General features: G+C 36.2%; 1 pseudogene; it reads left to right on the forward strand.

The window, feature by feature from the left end:
* Positions 1–823: 823 nt before the first annotated feature.
* LOC101120503 (heterogeneous nuclear ribonucleoprotein K-like) lies at positions 824–3113 on the forward strand (annotated as a pseudogene).
* The last annotated feature ends 16917 nt before the right edge of the window (positions 3114–20030 follow it).

The following is a 20030-nucleotide window of genomic DNA, read 5'->3' on the forward strand; positions in this document are numbered from 1 at the left end:
GGGGTCTTCCCAATCCCCAGTGATCAAACCTATGTCTCTTATGTCTCCAGCATTGATAGGTGGGTTCTTTACGACTAGTGCCACCTACAAAGCCCCTCAATGTGTCTTACAGATGTCAATAAGAGCATTTACTGTTGCTCAGTTGCTAAGTCTGGTCTAACTGTCTGTGACTCCATGAACTGCAGCACTTCAGGCTTCCCCTATCCTTCACTTTCTCCCTGAGTTTGCTCAAACTCATGTCTACTGAATCAGTGATGCCACCCAACCATCTTGTCCTCTGTTGGTTTTCTCCTCTTGCCCTCAATTTTTCCCATCATCAGGGTCTTTTACAATGAGTCAGCTCTTCCTATTAGGTCCCCAAAGTATTGGACTTTCAGCATCAGTACTTCCAATGAATATTCAGGACTGATTTCCTTTAAGATTGATTGCTCTGATCTCCTTGCTGTCCAAGAGACTCTCAAGAGTCTTCTCCAGAACCACAATTTGAAACCATCAATTCTTAGGCACTCAGCTTTCTTTATGGTTCAACTCTCACATCCATACATGACTACTAGAAAAAAACAGCTTTGACTATATAGACCTTTGTTGACAAAGTGATGTCTCTGCTTTTTAATACACTGTCTAGGTTTATCATAGTTATTCTTACAAGGAGCAAGCATCTTTTAATTTCGTGACCGCAGTCACCATCCACATTGATTTTGGAGCCTGAGAAAATGAAATCTGACACTGTTTCCACATTTCCACCATCTATTTGCTATGATGTGATAGGACTGGACACTGTGATCTTCATTTTTTAAATGTTAAGAGCATTAGAATAACTATAATGTCAACAGGAAAAAACTTGCAAGGTAAGTCTAGTTATAATTTCCAGCAAGGTAGAACTTTCTTAAAAGGACTTATCTCAAACAAATACAGAACTCTTTGGATGGCTATCTAGAATGGGATAAATAAAATGGACATTTATGTGATTAAAACAAAATTTGATATTACTACACTACTTCAGGTTAAATAGGCCAAAAGGGACCAGCTACTGGTACCCCATGTTAAAAGCCAAGCAAGTCTTTCAACTTACCCCAGTTTTAAAATATATGTTTAAAGGGGCTAGAAAAATTTACACTGAGATATCTGGCAAGCAATGATTTGGTATAACAGTTAGGCCAAAGGGCCTGTCCTCCTTGGCTCAATGCCATTCTGGGGATCCTAAAGCTTTTTATTTAAAAGTAGATAAAATGGACAGGAAACAGCAACAGAAATAACATCAAAAATTTTCTAAAACTCCTCCTCTAAGAAAAAAGTGTGTTGATCAGATCCTAAAGAAAGCTAAAGGTATAAAAGTCAATGAGATTTAGATGAAAGTATACAAAATTGGTATATTTAAGTGGACTTCTATGAGATAATTGTATCTCTTCTTTAATTATATTGTAGGACAGACATGTTTCATTGGGGAATAATTCCCCAGTGTGCTATCATAAGACAAGGCATATAGATTGCCACAAAGAGAATATTAACACTAATATGAACACACTAAACAATAGAGTTATCTGAGCTATATAAAGTAAATAAAAACTAGAAACTATGTTCTCTGTCTCGCTGTGACTGGCTGAAGAAACACTGTGGCAAAGGGACGGTAGCCTTGCAGGGCTACTACAGCACTAGGGTGTCAGTTGGTCCCGCCCAGAACACTTCAGTTCTTTCCTAGAACAATATATTTAATAACTGATTGGTTTGTCCCTTGAATACAAGAAAATAGAAAATGAACAGAGGAAACCTTTACCAAAACCATTGTTGAATTTGGTAAATGCCCTGCTGAAAATATGGAAGAGGAAAAAGCTTTTAAAAGATCTAGAAACACTGATGAGATGGTTGAATTATGCATTCTGCTTCAGAGCAAGAATGCTGGGACAGTGATAGGAAAAGGAGGCAAGAATACTAAGGCTCTCCATACAAACTACAATTGCCAGTGTTTCAGTCCCAGACAGAGGTGACCCCCAGCGCATATTGAGTATCAGTACTGATATTGAAATAACTGGAGAAATTCTGAAGAAAATCATCCCTATCTTGGAAGATGGCCTGCAGTTGCCATCACCCACTGCAACCAGCCAGCTCCCGCTCGAATCTGATGTAGTGGAATGCTTAAATTGCCAACACTATAAAGGAAGCGACTTTGACTGTGAGATTCATCAGAGCCTGGCAGGAGGAATTATTGGAGTCCAAGGTGATAAAATCAAAGAACTTCAAGAGAACATTTAGACAACAGTCAAGCTTTTCCAGGAATGTTGTCCTCAATCTACTGACAGAGTCGTTCCTATCGGAGGAAAACCTGATAGGTCTGGAGAGTGCATAAAGATCATCTTTGATCTTATATCTGAGTCTCCCATCAAAGGACATGCTCAACCTCATGATTCCAATTTTTATGAGGAAATCTATGACTATGGTGGTTTTACAATGATGTTTGATGACCGCTGTGGACGTCCTGTGGGAGTTCCCATTCCAGAGAAGAGGTGGCTTTGACGGAATGCTGCCTGGTCTGGGTGGGGGTCCTATGCCTCTTTCCAGAAAAGATTATGATGATATGAGACCTCGTCAAGGACCTCCTTCACTCTCTTCTGGAAGAGGTGGTCGGGGTGGTAGTAGAGTTCGGAATTTTCCTCTTCCACCACCACCACCACCTAGAGGAGATCTAATGGCCTATTACAGAAGAGGAAGACTTGGAGACCATTACCGTGGCATGATTAGTTTCAGTGCTGATGAAACCTGGGACTCTGCAATAGACACATGGAGCCCATCAGAGTGGCAGATGGCTTCTGAACCTCAGGGTGGCTCTGGATGTGATTATTCCTGTGCAGGGGGTCAAGCCTCATATGGTGATCTTGGTGGACCTATTATTACTACACAAGTAACTATTCCCAAAGATTTGGCTGGATCTTACTGGCAAAGGTGGTAAGTGGATTAAACAAATCAGTCATGAGTCAAAAGCTTCTAGAAAAATTGAGGAGCCTTTAGAAGGATCCAAAGATCAAATCGTTACAATTACAGGAACACAGGACCAGATATAGGATGCACAGTATTGACTACAGATCAGTGTGAAGCAGTATTCTGGAAAGTTTTTCTAAGACTAGTGAAGAACTGATGGAGAGGGAAATGGCAGCCCACTCCAGTACTCTTGCCTAGAGAATCCTGCGGACCCAGGAGCCTGGTGGGCTGCCGTCTATGGGGTCACACAGAGCAGACAGACTGAAGCGAGTTAGCAGCAGCAGCAGCAGCGAGGAACTGAAGGAGTCCTGCATCTTTTTTTTTTTTTTTTCTTTAATCTGCTTCTGTTTAAAAAGCCAACATTCCTCCGCTTCATAGGTACTATGCATTTGAGATATAGTAAAATCTTTGCTATTCACCAGATGTAATGTTTTAGTTCCTTACAAAACAGGGTTGGGGGTGGGGGAGGGTGTCCAAAAACTAACATTGAAATTTTGAAACAGCAGCAGAGTGCAGTGAATTGTAATGTTTGTTCATTGTTGGTGGTTTAAAGAGGTCCCCACCCCTGCCCATATAATTATTGTGAACATTTTGCTTTGTGGTCACTGTAATATTTGGGGTGGTGAGACAGGGAGGAAAAATAACAGTAGTCCATATGTCTCTGGCTTCTATTCAGAGCAGTGTGCAGAATGTAATGCTCTTTTGTAAGAAACATTTTATGATTTTTAAAATAAATTTAGCGAACCTATTTTTGCTGGTCATTTTTTTTAAGATAGTCATTTTTCAAATGGCTGAATTCCCCTCAACCTACCCCCAAGTGGAACACTAAGTTTAATTATCAATCCTTTGTTGGATATAAATAAATGGCAAAATATCTTGACATACTCAGTTCTGGTGATTCTTAACAATTTGAAAGCCCATTGCTTGGGAGGAAATTCCACCACACATTCATGCTTATAATAAACTGGGGATTTTTGTTTGTTTTTGCAAATACTTGCCCCTACTTTGCAATGATTTTCTGTTTATGAAGAACCCGGTGGGGAGCAGCACAATTGATGGGATAGTGGTATAAGTATATACCAGAAGTTTAATAGCAAGTTTTATTAATCAGATTAATACTTGGTTATGGAAGTGACTGATGCTAAATTCTGATTGTTTTTATTAGATACTTTCTCACCTATAGATTTAAACTATGAGATTGGTTGTGTCTCTTAGCTAAACTTTGTAAAATATATACATATGTATGTATATATTCTTATTTTTCCACTGTATGCAAATTGAAAGAAAAAGATGTACCCTTCTCTGTTGTATTTTGGATTATGTAGGAAATGTTTGTGAACAATTCAAAAAAAGATGAAAAAAAATCTTGTGGCTGTTTTGTGTAGTATCTCTTGTCATTTGTATAAATAGTTAAAAGTTCACTACCGAATAAAACTCCCATAATGCTAGATTTGATGTGTGGCCAATTTTGAACAAGGGTTGATTGACACCTGTAACATTTGTTTAAAAGTTATTTAAAAAAATAGAAACTAACATATAAGGGCTAATAAGATAGTGATTTTACTTTGGGTTTAATTTGTAGCCTTAGAAAGATGTTTGCTGAGTGCCTCATACAAACCTTTGAAAACATGACAAATTAAGCTCTAAAATTCTAAGACATAATACCAGTAAAATAAATATCTGTTTCATTAGAATCTTGTCACTGATACTAGTATCTTTAGCTGACAGAATCATTCTTTGGGAAGCTAAAAACAACTGACTTTCTCTTGCAAATCTCTAAAAGCCAGAAATATAGGCCACAAGGACTTATTTAACTCAGTCAGACAGGACCTGAATAAAAGAGGGGAAAAATGGCAGTTTTAAAATTAAAATCTCTGGAAATGATCCCTCAGCACAGATAGTAAGCTTTAGTTATCTGAACAAACAACTTTAATGCACTCCAACTATTTGTAAGCTAGTAAGTTTATATCTTAAGACCTGACTCATAACTAGCTTTTAAGTGAAGCCATGAGATCCCTAGCTTTGACTGTTTGTGTCTGTGTACAAATTATACATATGAGATATCTCTACTTCTAAAAGTTATTATCAAAATTGGATTTATAAATAACTTTATTTTTAATAAAAAGTGCTTACATTTAAAGGAACTGGCCAAAACAGCTTTTGAATTCATGTGAACTGAGAACTATTCAATATTAAATTGATATCTGTTACTAATGTTTGTTGATCTAATGAATACAAAATGTCATTAAAAGTCATCAAAAAATAAGTATAATACTTCATTTTACTTAGGCTTAATAAATAAGACTTATTATATCTATTACAAGAAAAATAATATGATGGAACTTTAAAGTAAATATGAGATAAGAACTTTCAGATAAACTCTTTAAAATAATTATATCTTAGAAATACCTACTTAAAATGATCTCTCCAGATGTTTAGTAACTTAAAGTTCTAAAACTGTGTTAATTTAAGTGATGGGAGTTTATTAAATAGCTAAAAGACATGGAGATATCAATTACTAAATAGAGAAATTAAAGGTATTTAGGACTATCAATGGAAATATTTGGTGTCACCCTGAGATGTTCTCTATAAAAAAGACAATTGTTTTAAAAAATTATTACTGGTGTTTATGCTCACCAATCTATAGAATGCTAGTGTGAAAAACTGTTCATAATTGCTTAATTCTTAGTTTTTACTAAAAAACTAAGGGTTTAAGAGTTGAGGATTCTAATTTAAATATATAAGTTAAATCTAGCATCTCAGTAAACACAGTAAAGTAGAATGTGTGTTTTCAGTAAGAAAGTATGAGGAATGAAGCTACATTTTATTGAAGAAAAAGAAGAAATGATTTAGTCTTATTTGATGGAAAATGAGAGACAGACAGACACAGAAGGTGATGAAAGATTGTGGAAAAGAATCCTGAAGAGAAAAAAGCTTTATATATAGTCAGGATTAACTAAATTTAGATTAAAGTTAATTAAATGGATTTTGTTGAGTGAACTATTGCAGGATTACAATTTGTCTTCTCTCTGTTAGAAGTATTCCTTTTGATAACAGACTGTGTGAGTTTTTGCATTCTCAAGTGCTCTATACTTGTTTTCATTTTATTTATAACTGGTTAAATAAGTATTCTTTCACTGATCTATGATCCTGTTGTGTTTTAAAACATTTTTGATACTTCTAACTAACTTCCCAAATATCAAAGTTTTACTAAGCTGTTTTAGCCTTCTTTAACTCTGGGCTACTTCAAAAAAAATTTCTGTGACATCCCAGAAAAGAATGGCAAACTAAGTTTATTTCATATTTTTAATTCAGAAACATTGTCAAATGATTGGAGGTAAGCTTTAGGTTGCAATGTATGGATAAAGATCATTAAGATAAATGCAAAATTTATATGAAATCCCTGACATCTGATATGTCCTGATATAATGTTATCAGTCATAATTGCAATGATTATCCTAAAATGTTATATGTTTCAGAAATATCCAAGTTTCCTGTTAATTGCATTGTACTCACATTTTTAACCATGCTACTTTACATTTTGTCCTTTATAAACTACCATAACTTTACACTGCTTTCACAAAATGGAGGTTTTCAAAAAGACTCATTAAAAATTAAAAGAACTATTTAAACAAATGTAAGTTTCTGAGAGCCTTTAAGTAATGTCATTGAGCTGGATAATAAATAACAAATTAATAAAAAACCTGATACTGCAGATCAACAGAAATCAATTAGATGGGACTAAGTGAACTGATAAATCTGATTAATAACTTCACTCTGAAAAATATACTAGCTTAAATCTCTTTCCCAGTAACCTTTTCTCCCTTATGCCTTGACCGGCAGGTTGATAAAGCATGTCTCTGTAAACAAAATTAAAGCAGTTATCTTTTCCTCTCTACCTGATCCTGCTAAAATTTCTCTTCTCCAGCTGGTTCTTCTATGAACTTATGGTTTACTGCAACTAGACTGCAACTAGTTATACTAATAATTGTTTTAATTTGCTGTTTGTTTCCAAATTGTTTATGCCATTGTCTCTCCACTACAATATGACTTTGTCAATGTTACTAACTACATTACTTCTTTTTTTTTAATTTAATAAGATTATCTTCTCTTACACTATGTATCCAGGCCTCCAACAAATGTAGTGGTGACTAAATAACTTAAAGTAATTAATCAGATATACAGATCTCTATAGAATCAATAATTATGATGGTGTGATTCTAAGTACAAGAAGAGCAACAAGGGAACTATCACCTGGATCCTAATAGGTTAGAAGATAGAAGATCCAGAAAATCTTTTATTATCTATCAATAGGCCTAATCCAGAAATTAACACCTGGCGTGGCAGAACTTTCAGCTGATCTAGGATGAACATCCCAGCACCATGGGGCAAAAATTAGTCAGAAAATATCTCCCTAACACTGGTCAAATTTCTCTTCCATGAGGAGAGACTGAAAAATGGAGTATTTCCTGCCTTGCCAATAAACAAGGATGTCACAGCCATCATCGATACTGACCCTCCAAATGTGAATTTCTGAGCCCAGAGAGTGCCTAGTAGAGAAAATAATATCTGCTATCTAGTAGTCATCAGTCTGTAGCCACTTCCTGTCAAGCTTGGGGGATAGGAAAAATGCAGGATACTTGCCCCAGTTAGGTGAAATACATATGAAAGTAATGATTTCATTGAGCCTAGACTCTTGCATCTTCCCATTCTCAGAAAGAGCTAAATTCCTTAACTTGAGATATCTGATTTTTCTTAATTAGCAGTGATCTTCTGATGTTCAGTCTACTTGCCCTTTGTTGCAAACTTTTTTATAAGCTGACTCCTCCCACCACTGCCTCAGAGCACTTCTCTCAGGGTTACTTGAAATGCTGTATCCTGGCCTTGAAGCCCTAAAAATTCCCACCAAATAAAACATAACTCTTAAATTTTAGGTTTGGACATTTTTTTTTTAAGTTGACACTACTTATATTAAAATAAATTCTTTTGAATTATTACCTTAATTATTTTGTGAGCAGTAAAACTGAGTTTAGCAAAGGTTAAGGAACTTTTCAAAGGTTCTGTATCTAACAAATGATAAATTTAGACCTTCCACAAAAACAATAGGCAGAGTCAGGTTATTTTTATTCAATATGTTTTCTCAAATTCTATGACAAGTCAATATGTAGCCATGAACATAACTGCTAAAACCAAGACTACATTCCCTAGGCACTCTTGCAGCTATAAATGGTGATAATACTGACTTATTTTAATGGGAATGTGAGCAAAAGTGATATATACAAGTTTCAGCAATTGTAAGAAAGCGTTTGTATTTTATATCTGAGTAAACCATTTTGAAAAATGAGATAACCATTGTGAAACATGTCAAGCACAACAAAGCAAGAACATTAAAAAAATTTAAAAAATACCTAACTCAAGACATTTGTATGAGAAAGAAATAAAACTTTTCTTGTTTAATGCTATTATAGGGGAGTTATATCATTCAAAGACAAATTGAAGCCTAATTGTTAATGATCTTGAATTGTTGTGTGGTTTCTGTAAGAATTGTCACATATCATAGGTTTAGTAGGAGTGAAAGTGAAAGTGAAGTCGCTCAGTTGTGTCCGACTCTTTGCGACCTGTGAACCGTAGCCCACCAAGCTCCTCCGCCCATGGGATTCTCCAGTCAAGAATACTGGAGTGGGTTGCCATTACCTTCTCCAGGGAGGTTTAGTAGGAGTGACCAGCAAATTGCTTAGATATTGTAAACTCAGAAACTGTTAGTGTTATATAAAAGACTTGGAAATTTTTACCTCTTTTCTTTGTTTAGAAAGATGCCACTTGTCAACTAAATCTGTAGTGTTAGGACCTTTTCAGAAACTTTGAGTATGTTACCTATTTCAGCAGTACATTTAAGTAGATAGTCATGAAGCAATAATACTAGTCAGAAACTCAAATTCTTTTTATTCTTCATGTGTTTTAAGAGTAAGATGAACTCAATCTAGAGCTAAATAGCCTAAAAGCAGAAAATGAGAATTCACCTCTTCTATCACCATCCATAAAAGTCAACCTATTCACAAACTTGTAGGATTGAAAGAAGAAAAACTTTTTTCCTACTTTCTATATTGAATCAGTTACAACCAATGACTGAAGTAACAATTTTAGCAGGAGATGGAGACCATAGCCTGAAAATTTTGAAGAAATCTCCCTTTAGAATTTTTGCCCCAACAAAGGAAAAATGCCAAATGTCTTCAGGCATTGATGAAATTCAATTGTTGTCTTCCTATCTAAACCTTGTTTCTTTTTATACCAAGAGATAATTGCAGCTTCTTTTAAATGAAGAAAGAAAGTAGGAAAGAGCATAATGTAGAGGTCACAATGTAAGAAACTGCATTCTGTTTTAAGTATTGAGTCTTAAAAAAGACTACTTTTAAACAAAATAAAGATTCTGGTCACTAATCCCAGTGTGTGTGGGGCAAGGAAAGTTTTCCATCAAACCACCAAGCCATTTTCCATCCCTACCTGAGTGTTCAATAATTCAACTCAATTCTCATACTATGTATCCCAAGACAGTGTCAGTCTCACAGGTAAAGGCTCAGTCCCACAAAACTGCTCTCCTCCTCCACACTTCACATGCCAGTCACAAATCTATGATGTCATCTGTGCTACCTGTGCTATAGATTGGAAGTTCAAATGATCTCCCTTCCTTTGGTTCAATTGATTTCCTATAAATTAATTTCCTAGAAAGACTCACAGAACTTAGAGAAGCATTTCACTTATTAGATTTCCAGCTTAGTATTGTATAATGTACTTAAGGACCAGCCTGATGGAAGAAATGCATAGGACAAAGTATGGGGAAAGAATGCAGAGCTTCCATGTTCTCTCTAAGAGTCTTACTCTCTCATCTCAAAACATATTTACAAACCCAGAGGCTCTCCAATTTCAGTATTTTTTAAATTTTTATGGAGGCTTCATTACATAAGCATATTTGATTAAATTAAATCACTGACCATTTGCAATTGATTCAATTTACAGCTCCTCTCCTTTCCTCAGAGGTCAGGAGAGCCAGACACATAGTTTCACTGCTTAAATCATGAGATTGGATCTCCTGAAAGTCAGCTTTCTTACTTAAAAATGCTTTCCAAAGCTCACCTCATTGATATAAATCCAATGTGTGATAGAAAGGAGCTGATTTTTTATTAATGAAACATATATTTCACCTTTTTGGCACTGAAGCAATTTTAGGAGCATACAGCAAGAGACTGAATTTTATTATAAAAGATGCTCCTGTTGCTCCTATTTCTCAGGAAATTCCAAGGTTTTGGAAGCTATAAACCAGGAACCATGGGCAAAGAGCACATATATATTTCTTACTATAAATCATGATATCTCACAAAGTATATAGATCAGAGGGAGAAGATAGAAGGTGGTTGGTTTTGATGTTTGAAAACCTGCAGTTCTTGAGGACAGAATTTAAAAAGACAGTCAGTTAAGGGTAATTATGGTGTACATAAGAGAATGAATATAATGATTGACTGTGAAATTTAATCCAGGGAGGAATGGAAGATGATTTGAGTGGAATGAGTAACAGTGAAAAAAGTAATTAATAGCTTTTGCAGGTTGTTATGAGAGAGCAATCTGGGTACTAGAAGGATATGATAGAGAAATGAGCATACCATTCAGATTATTGGCTCCTAACAAAGGAGGAGCCATAGGCTACTTATACTCTATTTGTGGCCAAAGGTAGAGAAAACAGGCATCTCATGAGAAAATTGAAGGGTAATAATCAGAGATCTCAGAAGAGAGCAACCTTTCTCTGTAACAAAGAAGGTCACAGAAATGTTCAGAAACGATTCTAAGGAAACAGGATCATTTATGACCTACTGTTATTCCATAATTTGAAAGAGATGGAAAAAATCAGTTATAGAAGGAGACATGCCAGTTTGTATGGAAATTCCTTTTGGGGACATTGTGAATACCTGTTAAGTCTCTAGTTTTGTGATAATTGGACAAAATATGACTAATAGTGGTATATAGGAAATTATACATTTCTAAGACTTGCAAATAGAGGCAGCATCTGGAAAAGCTGCTGCCTTGCCTTTAGACAAGCAGAATTTCCTCTTAATCCATTTTAAAGTGGATATGGAAAAACTTCATCCACCAGTGTTCATTCTTCGACCCCTCTGTGTGCCTGCATGCTAAGCTGGTTCAGTCCTCTCTGGTGCTTTGTGACTCCATAGACTGTAGCCCACCAGGCTCGTCTGTCCATGGGATTCTCCAGGCAGGTATACAGTAGTGGGTTGCCATTTACTTCTCTAGGGAATTTCCTAGCCCAGGGATTGAAATCATGTTTCTTACGTCTCTAGCATTGACAGGTTGGTTCTTTACCCCTAGTGTCACCTGGGAAGACCCTCAATGGATCTTATAGATACTAACAAGAGAATTTGTTGTTGTTTAATTGATGTCTTGCTTGACTCTTTGTGACCCCATGAACTTCAGTACTCCAGACTTCCTTATCCTTCACTATCTCCCTGAGTTTGCTCAAACTCATGTCTACTAAGTCAGTGATGCCACCCAACCATCTTGTCCTCTGTTGCCCCCTTCTCTTGCCCTCAGTCTTTTCCACCATCAAGGTCTTTTACAATGAGGCAACTCTTCCCATCAGGTGGCCAAAATATTAGAGCTTCAGCTTCAGCAATGAATATTCAGTACTGATTTCCATTAGGATTGACTGCTTTCATTTCCTTGCTGTCCAAAGGATTCTCAAGAATTTTCTTCAGCACCACAATTCAAAAGCATCAGTTCTTTGGTGCTCAGCTTTCTTTATGGTCCAACACTCACATCCATACATGACTACTGGAAAAAAACCATAGATTTGACCAGGTGGACATTTGTTGGAAAAGTAATATCTCTGCTTTTAATATGCAGTCTAGGTTTGCCATAGCTTTTCTTCCAAGGAGTAGTTCAGTTCAGTTCAGTTCAGTCACTCAGTCGTGTCCGATTCTTGAGACCCTATGAGCTGCACCATGCCAGGCCTCCATGTCCAACACCAACTCCTGAAGCCTACCCAAACTCAAGTCCATTGAGTCAGTGATGTCATCCAACCATCTCACCCTCTTCTCCTGCCTTCAATCTTTCCCAGCATCAGGGTTTTTTCAAATGAATCAGCCCTTCGCATCAGGTGGCCAAAGTATTGGAGTTTCTACTTCAAAATCAGGCCTACCAATGAACACCCAGGACTGATCTGCTTTAGGATGGACTGGTTGGATCTACCACAGTTCAAAAGCATCAATTCTTCTGCTCAGCCCTCTTTATAGTCCAACTCTCACATTCATACATGACTATTGGAAAATCATAGGCTAGACTAGATGGACTTTGTTGGCAGAGTAATGTCTCTTCTTTTTAATATGCCATCTAGGTTGGTCATAACATTCCTTTCAAGGAGTAAGTGTCTTTTAATTCCATGGCTACAGTCATCATCTGCAATGATTTTGGAGCCCCCCCCAAAAATAGTCTCTCACTGTTTCCACTGTTGTTACATCTGTTTGCCGTTAAGTCACTGTACCAGATGCAAGATCTTAGTTTTTTGAATGTTGAGCTTTAAGCCAACTTTTTCACTCTTCTCTTTCACTTTCATCAAGAGGCTCTTAGGTTCTTCTTCACTTTCTGTCATAAGGGTGAGTGTCATCTGCATATCTGAGGTTATTGATATTTCTCCCAGCCATCTTGATTCCAGTTTGTGCTTCCTCCAGCCCAGCATTTCTCATGATGTACTCTACATATAAATTAAATAAGCAGAGTGACAATATACAGCCTTGAGGTACTCCTTTTCCTATTTGGAACCAGTCTGTTGTTCCGTGTCCAGTTCTAACTGTTGCTTCCTGACCTGCATATAGGTTTCTCAAGAGGCAGATAGGTGGTCTGATATTCCCATCTCTTTCAGAATTTGTCCACAATTTATTGTGATCCATACAGTCAAAGAGTTTGGCATAATCAATAAAGCAGAAATTGATGTTTTTCTGAAACTCTCTTGCTTTCTCCATGATCCAGTGGATGTTGGCAATTTGATCTCTGGTTCCTCTGCCTTTTCTAAAACCAGCTTGAACATCTGGAAGTTCATGGTTCACGTATTGCTGAAGCTTGGCTTGGAGAATTTTGAGCATTGCTTTACTAGTGTGTGAGATGAATGCAATTGTGCGGTAGTTTGAGCATTGTTTGGCATTGCCTTGCTTTGGAATTGGAATGAAAACTGACCTTTTCCAGTCCTGTGGCCACTGCTGAGTTTTACAAATTTGCTGGCATATTGAGTGAAGCACTTTCATAGCATCATCTTTTAGGATTTGAAATAGCTCACCTGGAATTCCATTGCCTCCACTAGCTTTGTTCTTAGTGATGCTTCCTAAGGCCCACTTGACTTCACATTCCAGGATGTTTGGCTCTAGGTAAGTGATCACACCATGGCAATTATCTGGGTCATGAAGCTCTTTTTCGTACAGTTCTTCTGTGTATTCTTCTCACCTCTTCTTAATATCTTCTGCTTCTGTCAGGTGCATACCATTTCTGCCATTTATTGAGCCCATCTTTGCATGAAATGTTCCCTTGGTATCTTTAATTTTCTTGAAGCGATATCTAGTCTTTCCCATTCTCTCTTGCTTTTTCAATGACTCAACAGATGTTGGTTATTTGACTCTGGTTCCTCTCCATTTTCTAAATCCAGGTTGATCATCTGGAATTTCACATTTCATGTACTGTTGAAGCCTGACTTGTAGAATTTCAAGCATGGCTTTGCTAGCGTGTGAGATGAGTGCAAAGGTGCAATAGTTTGAACCTTCTTTGGCATTGCCTTTCTTTGGGATTGGAATGAAAATGGACGTTTTCCTATCCTGTGGCCACCCCTGAGTTTTCCAGATTTGCTGGTATATTGAGTGTGGCACTTTAACAGCATTGTTTTTTGGGATTTGAAATAGCTCACCTGGAATTCCATCACCTCCACTATCTTTGTTCATAGTGATGCTCCTAAGGTCCACTTGACTTCACATTCCAGGGTGTCTCGCTCTAGGGGAGTGATCACACCATCATGATTTTCTGGGTCTTGAAAATATTACAAAGCCAACTTTTAATAATAAATAGTCCCTGATTTATTTATTTTTTATATAGTGCAAAGAATAAAGTATTCGAGCCACACAAACCTACTTTATAATCTCAACTATATCAAATTATAAACCAACAGTCAGATCTGAAGCAATTTTTCCTTGGCATGTCTCTTGTCTAAACATGTTGTACCAATTTAATAAAGTTATTATGAGGCTAAAACAGACTAAGATGTATACAAATAAAATACAACTGCTAAAATAGTTTAATGACATCTGAAAAACTTTAAAAGTTTAGTTCTTAGTTCACAAATCAATTGTTAAAAAAAAAGGCTAAATTAACTTCAAAATCAATCACAGGCTAAGAAATGTTTAAACACAAAGCAAAGGAATCATACAGTACCCATTTTCAGTCTATTTTATACCAAAATGTTAGATATTGAGATTACTAATTTAAAAATTTTTGATTCACATAATAAGGAAATAGTCCCCAAAAGTAGTTTTATGTGTGCCTCATTTCTCATTAGGCAAAGAACAACTTGAGTCAGATTCCTAAGGACTTCACAAGAGAAAATCACATAGTGAATATAAAACATAAATTTAAATATAAAGCTGTTCTTACAGAACTACTCTGAATTGTTTTTATGTTACATAGTTATCAGTGTATGAATCCCATGTTGAAACAAGGCTTCCAATATTATTGTCCTCCTGCAAATGTCCAAACAAGAGATTAGATATGAGAGTAAATAGATCATCTCAGTTTTTAATTACTAATAATCACCTTCCAAAATGACACCTTTATTGATGATACCATTTTAATTACATTTTTGACTCTATAAAATAAGATAGTATTACAAATGAAACTAAAGATTTTGCTTAAATTAATGGTTTTTATTGTTCTTCATGTCCCTCAAGAGAACTCTGAATCAAAGTGTAACCAGTTTGATGTTTGCTGAGTTTCTTTCTACTCCAGCAGGTACTGCATTAACATGACCCTTGGATTTGGTATTTTGAGACCTGGGAAATAGAGCAAAACTTGTGAAGAAAAATGATCCTTATAGCCATCAAAATTTTGTAAAAATATTTTTCTAAAAGATAATGTCTGTGATCCAGCAAAAAAATATAGTAATTTTGATAGAAACAAGAAAAATATGAAAGTATACTTCTAATATTGACACTCATTTATCATAAAAAGTTCAATTTTCAGACGTGTTTCTTTTAATTTTTAAGAATATCACATTCAATGGATCACCACTTAGTATGTCATTAGTGCATCAATGCTCAATTATATAAAGACAAAATAGTAGAGAAATGAACCATTTTATAAATTCTTACTATATTTAGCCTTTGACTGTGTGGATCACAACAAACTGGAAAATTCTGAAAGAGATGGGAGTATCAGACCACCTGACCTGCCTCTTGAGAAACCTATATGCAGCTCAGGAAGCAACAGTTAGAACTGGACACGGAACAACAGACTGGTTCCAAATAGGAAAAGGAGTACTTCAAGGTTGTTATTGTCACCCTGCTTATTTACCTTCTATGCAGGGTACATCATGAGAAATGCTGGGCTGGAGGAAGCACAAGCTGGAATCAAGATGGCTGGGAGAAATATCAATAACCTCAGATATGCAGATGACACCACCCTTATGGCAGAAGGTGAAGAAGAACTGAAGAGCTTCTTGATGAAAGTGGAAGAAGAGAGTGAAAAAGTTGACTTAAAGCTCAGCATTCAGAAAACCAAGATCGTGGCATCTGGTCCCATCACTTCATGGGAAATAGATGGGGAAACAGTGGCAGTCTTTATTTTGGGGGGCTCCAAAATCACTGCAGATGGTGATTGCAGCCATGAAATTAAAAGACACTCTTTGGAAGGAAACTTATGGGCGACCTAGATAGTATATTGAAAAGCAGAGATATTACTTTGCCAACAAAAGTCCGTCTAATCAAGGCTTTTCCTAGTCAAAACCAAGTCACTGGATTTTCCAGTGGTCATGTATGGATGTGAGAGTTGGACTGTGAAGAAAGCGGAGGGCCAAAGAGTTGATGCTTTTGAACTGTGGTGTTGGAGAAAGACTCTTGAGAGTCCCTTGATCTGCAAGGAGATCCAACCAGTTCATGCTAAAGGAGATCAGTCCTGGGTATTCATTGGAAGGACTGATGCTGAAGCTGAAACTCCAATACTTTGGCCACCTCATGCAAAGAATTGACTCATTGGAAAAGACCCTGATGCTGGGAGGGATTGGAGACAGTAGGAGAAGGGGATGACAGAGGATGAGATGGCTGGATGGGATCGCTGACTCAATGGACATGAGTTTGAGTGAACTCTGGGAGTTGATGATGGACAGAGACGCCTGGCGTGCTGTGATTCATGGGGTCACAAAGAATCGAACACGACTGAGCAACTGAACTGACTGACTGACTATATTTAGAATTAAAATCTGTTTTGTGATATCTAGAAATTCTATCTCACACATTATCTTCTTCTTCTCATGTTAGAACAATGGGGAAAAAATGTACTTATCCAGTCATGGTTGAGTTTATGTTTCACTTCAGTTTTCTAGGCACTACTGGTAGCTTTTATTTCAGTTATTTCTTATTTAAGCCTCACATAAGATGACAACAGCATGGGACAAATCATTTTTGGCTTTATTTGAAATGTTGTTTTCAGGGTATTTTAACAGCAGCGATTCTCATATGAGGAAGTAAAGATCATAAATGTTATCTATATTTCCCCAAATAAACTACAAATAGAAAAACAAATACACATGACAGAATTTGTAAAGTGATACAGGATATTAGAATTTAGTATGTCTATTCCATGCTTTAGAGTTTAAGCATGAGGGATATATATGTGAAAGTTGACATGCTTTTAAAAGGAACAAGGTAAAGGTAAGGAAAACAAAAATTCTTACAAATTAAACAAACATTGCAATTAAAATTTAATCTAATTTTTCTATCCAGGTGAAATATATGTTAGGTATTAAAAAATTAACAATTATGAATCATTGTTCTATTTGTGTGTGTGTGTGTGTCAATGTGCTGTATGTTGGGGTAGGAGTATTCTTAAAGACAAAACAAAGCAAAACAAAACAATAAAAGGCTTCTTACCAAAAGGGCACTGAAATTTCTTCAACAGAAATAGGTTGATGTAAACTTGAGAGCAGGAACTGTATCTTGCAGATCCTTGAACCTTCTGCCTCTAGCAAATGACCACCTACTGGTTGATTAAAAGAAAATAAAAAAACACTTAAGAAATGAGATGTCCAATCCACTCACATTTAAATAAATTTTATCACTAAGATTATCCCCATTTAATATTGCTTTATATATTAGAAAAACTTTATGTCAAGCAGAACTCATTTTTTCTCTGGTATCATTTGAGATAATAGTAAACCTCTCTGTTGTCATGTTTCAAATGCAAATCTTTATTAATTCATTCATTTCATCTGTGTTTATAAATCTGGAGGGACCCTTACACCTAGTCATAATCTTTGAGACCTGACTACACTTAATTAATATCTGATTTAGAGTAACAATATCACAAAGAAAAGTGTTTTCATCTTCCAATCAGTTCAGTTCAGTTCAGTTGCTCAGTCGTGTCTGACTCTTTGTGACTCCATGAGCTGCAGCATGCCAGGCGTCCCTGTCCAACACCAAATCCTGGAGCCTACCCAAACTCATGCCCACTGAGTTGGTGATTCCATCCAACCATCTCATCCTCTGTTGTCCCCTTCTCCTCCTGCCCTCAATCTTTCCCAGCATCAGGGTCTTTCCAAATGAGTCAGCCCTTTGCATCAGGTGGCAACGTATTGAAGTTTCAACTTCAACATCAGACCTTCCGATGAATACCCAGGACTGATCTGCTTTAGGATGGACTGGTTGGATCTCCTTGCAGTTCAAGGGACTCAAGAGTCTTCCCCAACACCACAGTTCAAAAGTGTAAATTCTTCAGCACTCAGCTTTCTTTATAGTCCAACTCTCACATCCATACATGGCTACTGGACAAATGGTAGCCTTGACTAGACGGACCTTTGTTGGCAAAGTAATGTCTCTGCTTTTTAATATGCTACCTAGGTTGCTCATAACTTTCCTTCCAATGAGTAAGCATCTTTTAATTTCATGGCTGCAATCAGCATCTGTTATGATTTTGGAGCCCCCAAAAATAAAGTCACTGTTTCCACTGTTTCTCCATCTATTGGCCATGAAGTAATGGGACTAGATGCCACTATCTTATTTTTCTGAATAATCTCAAATTAGCATTGTAATAAACTCTTTACATGGAGAATTATACCATCTTGTTATATAATCAGGCTACCTTCTTCTTTTGTTGCTGTTATTTAGTTGCTCAGTCATAGCCTATTCTTTTTTTCTTTTTAATTTATTTATTTATTTATTTATTTTTACTTTAAAATACTGTATTGGTTTTGCCATACATTGACATGAATCCACCACAGGTGTACATGAGTTCCCAATCCTGAACCCCCCTCCCACCACCCTCCCCATATCATCTCTCTGGGCCATCCCAGTGCACCAGCCCCAAGCATCCTGTATCCTGTATTGAACCTAGACTAATGATTTGTTTCTTACATGATAGTATACATGTTTCAATGCCATTCTCCAAAATCATCCCACCCTCTCCCTCTCCCACAGAGTCCAAAAGTCTGTTCTTCACATCTGTGTCTCTTTTGCTGTCTCACATACAGAGTTATCATTACCATCTTTCTAAATTCTTTGCGACCTCATGGACTGTAGCCCGCCAGTTTTCTCTGTCAAAGAGGATTTCCAGGCAAGAATACTGGAGCAATTTGCCATTTCCTTCTCCATGGGATTTTCCCAACCCAGGGATCGAACTGGCATTTCCTGTATTGCAAGTGGGTTCTTTACTACTTAGTCACCAGCTAAGATATTCTTGTATAACTTAAGCATAAGTTTACATGTGCTTTTTTAAAAAGCCATTGAATTACACTGATGATTCCATTGTATGTTTTAAATGAAAGCTAGGCTTTCTTCACATGGAGAAATTAGGTCAAATTGTCCTTTATGTGTGCATGTAGTTGATGTTTCTGAAATTCACTGTAAAAATTTGCACTTAAGTCCAATTAAAATTAAAATTTTGATTGAAAGGGTGATGACCCAAGCCACATAACTGTATTTAAAATATATTTATTTCTAAATATGAGGAATATTATTTTACTGCCTTATGTATTTTAAGTTTTCTGCTGAGACTGAGGTGAATAGAATTGGAGAAGATATAATACTTTCAGAGATATTGTCTGAGATTCATATCCATATAAAAACTGATGGGGAAAAATTGACAGTTTGTATCAATTATTACTAAATTTTCTTTTCTATATATTTTTTTGTTTTTCTGCTCATAAACATGTCTCTTACCTATCACCTAACTCACACTACTTACTCCTATATATAGTGTACATTCCTTCCAAATGAAAGTAGGACTGGATTTTAACCATGTCAGTTTGGAAAGTAAGTGAGCAAAGATAAGTTCATTTGAGTTTGATTTGATATCGATGAGTTTACAATTATAATGCTATAGTAGACATTTGCAGTCAAAAATCATCTATTTCTAAAAATTAAAACAAGTATACATACCCTAAGAAAAGTAAGTTTCAAAACCAGTAATTTTTTGGAGTGAGATGTGGAAGAAGAAATAGACTATATAATTTTATCACCCCTCGCAAAAAAACAAATAGTAAAGAAAGTTTAGCTGTGGTTGAGTGGCATAAAAGATATGCTTTAAAAGGGCATGGTGTTTGTTTTCTCCTTATGAAAATTGTCCATTGCTCATATTTCTTTGTTTTGATTATTTTTTATTGAATTATAGTTGATTGACTATACTCTCATATACTGTTTTTACTATACTTTACTGTACTAATGTGCTATCATTTATACTTCTAAATATAGATTTACTTGTTGAAACTTATTGTAAGGAGATGCTTTTTGAAAGAAGAATTTGCATCCTGTACT

Source organism: Ovis aries, chromosome 10 (genome assembly GCF_016772045.2).
Source record: "Ovis aries strain OAR_USU_Benz2616 breed Rambouillet chromosome 10, ARS-UI_Ramb_v3.0, whole genome shotgun sequence".
In the NCBI taxonomy this organism is placed as follows: domain Eukaryota; kingdom Metazoa; phylum Chordata; class Mammalia; order Artiodactyla; family Bovidae; genus Ovis; species Ovis aries.